General features: G+C 45.4%; 1 long non-coding RNA gene across 1 annotated transcript in view; it reads left to right on the top strand.

Annotated features, from left to right (window-relative positions):
* Window positions 1-1419: 1419 nt before the first annotated feature.
* The window catches only part of LOC118493363, an 8840-nt gene continuing 4264 nt past the window's right edge, over window positions 1420-5995 (top strand). The window contains exons 1-2 of the long non-coding RNA XR_004895328.1: window positions 1420-1452; window positions 2381-2407. This is a non-coding gene — a long non-coding RNA (uncharacterized LOC118493363). The remainder of the gene's footprint in view (window positions 1453-2380; window positions 2408-5995) is intronic.

Here is a 5995-nt window from a genome sequence, read left to right as displayed (position 1 = left end):
AGACCAGTCTGTAGTCTGTAGTCTGTAGTCCAGTCTGTAGTCTGTAGTCTGTAGTCCAGTCTGTAGACCAGTCTGTAGTCCGTAGTCATTATTCTGTAGTCATTAGTCTGTAGTCTGTAGTCATTAGTCTGTAGTCTGTATTCTGTAGACCAGTCTGTAGTCATTAGTCTGTAGTCTGTAGTCCAGTCTATATACCAGTCTGTAGTCATTAGTCTGTAGTCTGTTGTCCAGTCTCTAGACCAGTCTGTAGTCTGTACTCTGTAGTCAAGTCTGTAGTCTGTAGTCTGTAGTCTGTAGTCTGTAGTCCAGTCTGTAGACCAGTCTGTAGTCATTATTCTGTAGTCTGTAGTCATTAGTCTGTAATCTGTAGTCATTAGTTTGTAGTCCAGTCTGTAGTCTGTAGTCCAGTCTGTAGACTGTAGTCTGTAGTCATTAGTCTGTAGTCTGTAGTCATTAGTCTGTAGTACAGTCTGTAGACCAGTCTGTAGTCTGTAGTCATTAGTCTGTAGTCTGTAGACCAGTCTGTAGACCAGTCTGTAGACCAGTCTGTAGTCTGTAGTCATTAGTCTGTAGTCTGTAGTCATTATTCTGTAGTCTGTAGTCATTAGTCTGTAGTCTGTAGTCTGTAGTCTGTAGTCTGTAGTCATTAGTCTGTAGTCCAGTGTGTAGTCTGTAGTCTGTAGTCATTACTCTGTAGTCCAGTCTGTTGTCTGTAGTCATTAGACATTAGTCTGTAGTCTGTAGTCTGTACTCTGTAGTCCAGTCTTTTGTCTGTAGTCATTAGACATTAGTCTGTAGTCTGTAGTCTGTACTCTGTAGTCCAGTCTGTAGTCATTAGTCTGTAGTCTGTAGTCATTAGTCTGTAGTCCAGTCTGTTGTCCGTAGTCTTTAGTCTGTAGTCCAGTCTGTAGTCTGTAGTCCAGTCTGTATTTCAGTCTGTAGTCCAGTCTGTAGTCTGTAGTCCAGTCTGTAGTCTGTAGTCTGTAGTCTGTAGTCTGTAGTCTGTAGTCTGTAGTCCAGTCTGTAGTCTGTAGTCTGTAGTCTGTAGTCTGTAGACTGTAGTCTGTAGTCTAGTATGTATTCCAGTCTGTATTTCAGTCTGTAGTCCAGTCTGTAGTCTGTAGTCTGTAGTCTGTAGTCTGTAGTCTGTAGTCTGTAGTGTGTAGTCTGTAGTCCAGTCTGTAGTCTGTAGTCTAGTATGTAGTCCAGTCTGTATTTCAGTCTGTAGTTAGAATATTTCCAGAAGAAAACGTAGCCTGTGTATGTTGCTGGGTACAAACAAAAGAACTAAGATCTTTTCTTCAGATGTGACGATGATGTCACCAGATGTGACAATGATGTCACCAGATGTGACGATGATGTCATCAGATGTGATGATGATGTCATCAGATGTGACGATGATGTCATCAGGAGGGACGGAGACAGTGACTGGTCTTCACATCGACCTCACAGGTGAGACAGACGGACCCAAAGACCGTTAACTAATAGTTAGGGTTAGTTACTAGTTAGTACTAGTTAGTACTAGTAACTAACCCTAACTAATAGTTAGGGTTAGTTACTAGTTAGTACTAATTAGGGTTAGTTACTAGTTAGTACTAACTAGTAACTAACCCTAGTATAGTGACTGTCACAGAGACACAATCAAACCTGCCTGGGTTAGTTACTATAAAGACAATGTGTGTGCGTGTGTGTGTGTGTGTGTGTGTGTGTGTGTGTGTGTGTGTGTGTGTGTGTGTGTGTGTGTGTGTGTGACAGACTGTGTGTGTGTTTGTGTGTGTGTCACTGTGTGTGTGTGTGTGTGTGTGTGTGTGTGTGTGTGTGTGTGTGTCTGTGTGTGTGTGTGTGTGTGTGTGTGTGTGTCTGTGTGTGTGTGTGTGTGTGTGTGTCTGTGTCTCTGTGTGTGTGTGTGTGTGTGTGTGTGTGTGTGTGTGTGTGTGTGTGTGTGTGTGTCTCTGTGCGTGTCTGTGTGTGTCTGTGTGTCTGTGTCTGTGTGTGTGTGTGTGTGTGTGTGTGTGTGTGTGTGTGTGTGTGTGTGTGTGGTGTCTCTGTGTGTGTCTGTGTGTGTGTGTGTGTGTATGTGTGTGTGTGTGTGTGTGTGTGTGTGTGTGTGTGTGTCTCTGTGTGTGTGTGTGTGTGTCTCTGTGTGTGTGTGTGTGTGTGTGTGTGTGTGTGTCTCTGTGTGTGTGTGTGTGTGTGTGTGTGTGTCTCTGTGTGTGTCTGTGTCTCTGTGTGTGTGTGTGTGTGTGTGTGTGTGTGTGTGTGTGTGTGTGTGTGTGTGTGTGTGTGTCTTATTATAAGAGACAGAAATGTTAACTATGGTTATTGTAGAGACAGAATAATATATATAATATAATGTGTTTTGTGCTCTGATTCGTTCCAGCTTCGGGACGCGGACATGATGTCACAGGTAAAACCCGTTACTATGACAACCACGAAATCAGGAGTTGTTTAAATTAAATTCAATCAGAAGTCAGGGAGGGTTAGGGCTTTGGTTTCTAAACACCTTGCAGTATTCTCAGAGTGATCAGTCTGTTGACATGATGCTGGGCGCGCCCACCTCCGTCACATAAATAATAATAATAATCTACTGACCCAACCATGTTGGTCTAAAATCTCACTTAGCCGTTAGTTCACTATTTAATAAACACTATAGATCAGACCTGGGCCAGAGACCACTATAGATCAGACCTGGACCAGAGACCACTATAGATCAGACCTGGACCAGAGACCACTATAGATCAGACCTATAGATCAGACCTGGACCAGAGACCACTATAGATCAGACCTGGACCAGAGACCACTATAGATCAGACCTGGACCAGAGACCACTATAGATCAGACCTGGGCATTATACAGAGATCACTATAGATCAGACCTGGGCCTGAGACCACTATAGATCAGACCTGGGCCAGAGACCACTATAGATCAGACCTGGACCAGAGACCACTATAGATCAGACCTGGACCAGAGACCACTATAGATCAGACCTGGACCAGAGACCACTATAGATCAGACCTATAGATCAGACCTGGACCAGAGACCACTATAGATCAGACGTGGACCAGAGACCACTATAGATCAGACCTGGACCAGAGACCACTATAGATCAGACCTGGGCATTATACAGAGATCACTATAGATCAGACCTGGGCCTGAGACCACTATAGATCAGACCTGGGCCAGAGACCACTATAAATCAGACCTGGACCAGAGACCACTATAGATCAGACCTGGACCAGAGACCACTATAGATCAGACCTGGACCAGAGACCACTATAGATCAGACCTGGACCAGAGACCACTATAGATCAGACCTATAGATCAGACCTGGACCAGAGACCACTATAGATCAGACCTATAGATCAGACCTGGACCAGAGACCACTATAGATCAGACCTGGGCATTATAGAGAGACCACTATAGATCAGACCTGGGCCAGAGACCACTATAGATCAGACCTGGGCCAGAGACCACTATAGATCAGACCTGGACCAGAGACCACTATAGATCAGACCTGGGCATTATAGAGAGACCACTATAGATCAGACCTGGGCCAGAGACCACTATAGATCAGACCTGGACCAGAGACCACGATAGATCAGACCTGGGCCAGAGACCACTATAGATCAGACCTATAGATCAGACCTGGACCAGAGACCACGATAGATCAGACCTGGACCAGAGACCACTATAGATCAGACCTATAGATCAGACCTGGACCAGAGACCACTATAGATCAGACCTGGACCAGAGACTACTATAGATCAGACCTGGACCAGAGACCACTATAGATCAGACCTGGACCAGAGACTACTATAGATCAGACCTATAGATCAGACCTGGACCAGAGACTACTATAGATCAGACCTGGACCAGAGACCACTATAGATCAGACCTGGACCAGAGACCACTATAGATCAGACCTGGACCAGAGACTACTATAGATCAGACCTATAGATCAGACCTGGACCAGAGACTACTATAGATCAGACCTGGACCAGAGACCACTATAGATCAGACCTGGACCAGAGACCACGATAGATCAGACCTGGACCAGAGACTACTATAGATCAGACCTGGAACAGAGGCATTATACAGAGGGAATAGTGAGAGAGGGAATAGAGAGAGAGGGAATAGAGAGAGAGAGGGAAAAGAGAGAGGGAATAGAGAGAGAAGGAATAGAGAGAGAGGGAATAGAGAGAGAGGGAATAGAGAGAGAGGGAATAGTGAGAGAGGGAATAGAGAGAGAGGGAATAGAGAGAGAGGGAATAGAGAGAGAGGGAATAGTGAGAGAGGGAATAGAGAGAGAGGGAATAGAGAGAGAGGGAATAGAGAGAGAAGGAATAGAGAGAGAGGGAATAGAGAGAGAGAGGGAATAGAGAGAGAGGGAATAGTGAGAGAGGGAAAAGAGAGAGGGAATAGAGAGAGAGGGAATAGAGAGAGAGGGAATAGAGAGAGAGAGGGAATAGAGAGAGAGAGGGAAAAGAGAGAGAAGGAATAGAGAGAGAGGGAATAGAGAGAGAGGGAATAGAGAGAGAGGGAATAGAGAGAGGGAATAGAGAGAGAGAGGGAATAGAGAGAGAGGGAATAGAGAGAGAGGGAATAGAGAGAGGGAATAGAGAGAGAGGGAATAGAGAGAGAGGGAATAGAGAGAGAGGGAATAGTGAGAGAGGGAATAGAGAGAGAGAGGGAATAGAGAGAGAGAGGGAAAAGAGAGAGAAGGAATAGAGAGAGAGGGAATAGAGAGAGAGGGAATAGAGAGAGAGAGGGAAAAGAGAGAGGGAATAGAGAGAGAAGGAATAGAGAGAGAGGGAATAGAGAGAGAGGGAATAGTGAGAGAGGGAATAGAGAGAGAAGGAATAGAGAGAGAGGGAATAGAGAGAGAGGGAATAGTGAGAGAGGGAATAGAGAGAGAGGGAATAGAGAGAGAGGGAATAGAGAGAGAGAGGGAATAGAGAGAGAGGGAATAGAGAGAGAGGGAATAGTGAGAGAGGGAATAGAGAGAGAGGGAAAAGAGAGAGGGAATAGAGAGAGAGGGAATAGAGAGAGAGAGGGACTAGAGAGAGAGGGAATAGAGAGAGAGGGAAAAGAGAGAGGGAATAGAGAGAGAGGGAATAGAGAGAGAGAGGGACTAGAGAGAGAGGGAATAGAGAGAGAGGGAATAGAGAGAGAAGGAATAGAGAGAGAGGGAATAGAGAGAGGGAATAGTGAGCGAGGGAATAGAGAGAGAGGGAATAGAGAGAGAGGGAATAGAGAGAGAGGGAATAGAGAGAGAAGGAATAGAGAGAGAGGGAATAGAGAGAGAAGGAATAGAGAGAGAGGGAATAGAGAGAGAGAGGGAATAGAGAGAGGGAATAGAGAGAGAGAGCGAATAGAGAGAGGGAATGAGAGAGAGAGGGAATAGATAGAGGGAATAGAAAGAGAGAGGGAATACTGAGAGAGGGAATGAGAGAGAGGGAATAGAGAGAGAGGGAATAGAGAGAGGGAATAGAGAGAGAAGGAATAGAGAGAGAGGGAATAGAGAGAGAGAGAATGAGAGAGAGGGAATAGAGAGAGAGAGGGAATGAGAGAGAGGGAATAGAGAGAGAGGGAATAGTGAGAGAGGGAATAGAGAGAGAGAGGGAAAAGAGAGAGAGGGAATAGAGAGAGAGAGGGAATAGAGAGAGAGGGAATGAGAGAGAGGGAATAGAGAGAGAGGGAATAGAGAGAGAGAGGGAATGAGAGAGAGGGAATAGAGAGAGAGGGAATAGAGAGAGAGGGAATAGAGAGAGGGAATAGAGAGAGAGGAATAGGAGAGAGGGAATAGAGAGAGAGGGAATAGTGAGAGAGGAATAGAGAGAGAGGGAATAGAGAAGGGAATAGAGAGAGAGGGAATAGAGAGAGAGAGGGAATAGTGAGAGAGGGAATAGAGAGAGAGGGAATAGAGAGAGAGGGAATAGAGAGAGAGGGAATAGAGAGAGAGGGAAGAGAGAGAGAGAGGGAAGAGAGAGAGAGG

The sequence above is a fragment of the Sander lucioperca genome, chromosome 16 (genome assembly GCF_008315115.2).
Source record: "Sander lucioperca isolate FBNREF2018 chromosome 16, SLUC_FBN_1.2, whole genome shotgun sequence".
In the NCBI taxonomy this organism is placed as follows: domain Eukaryota; kingdom Metazoa; phylum Chordata; class Actinopteri; order Perciformes; family Percidae; genus Sander; species Sander lucioperca.
Note: the sequence above shows the minus strand (reverse complement) of the source record. Positions and strands in the feature narration are given on the sequence as shown.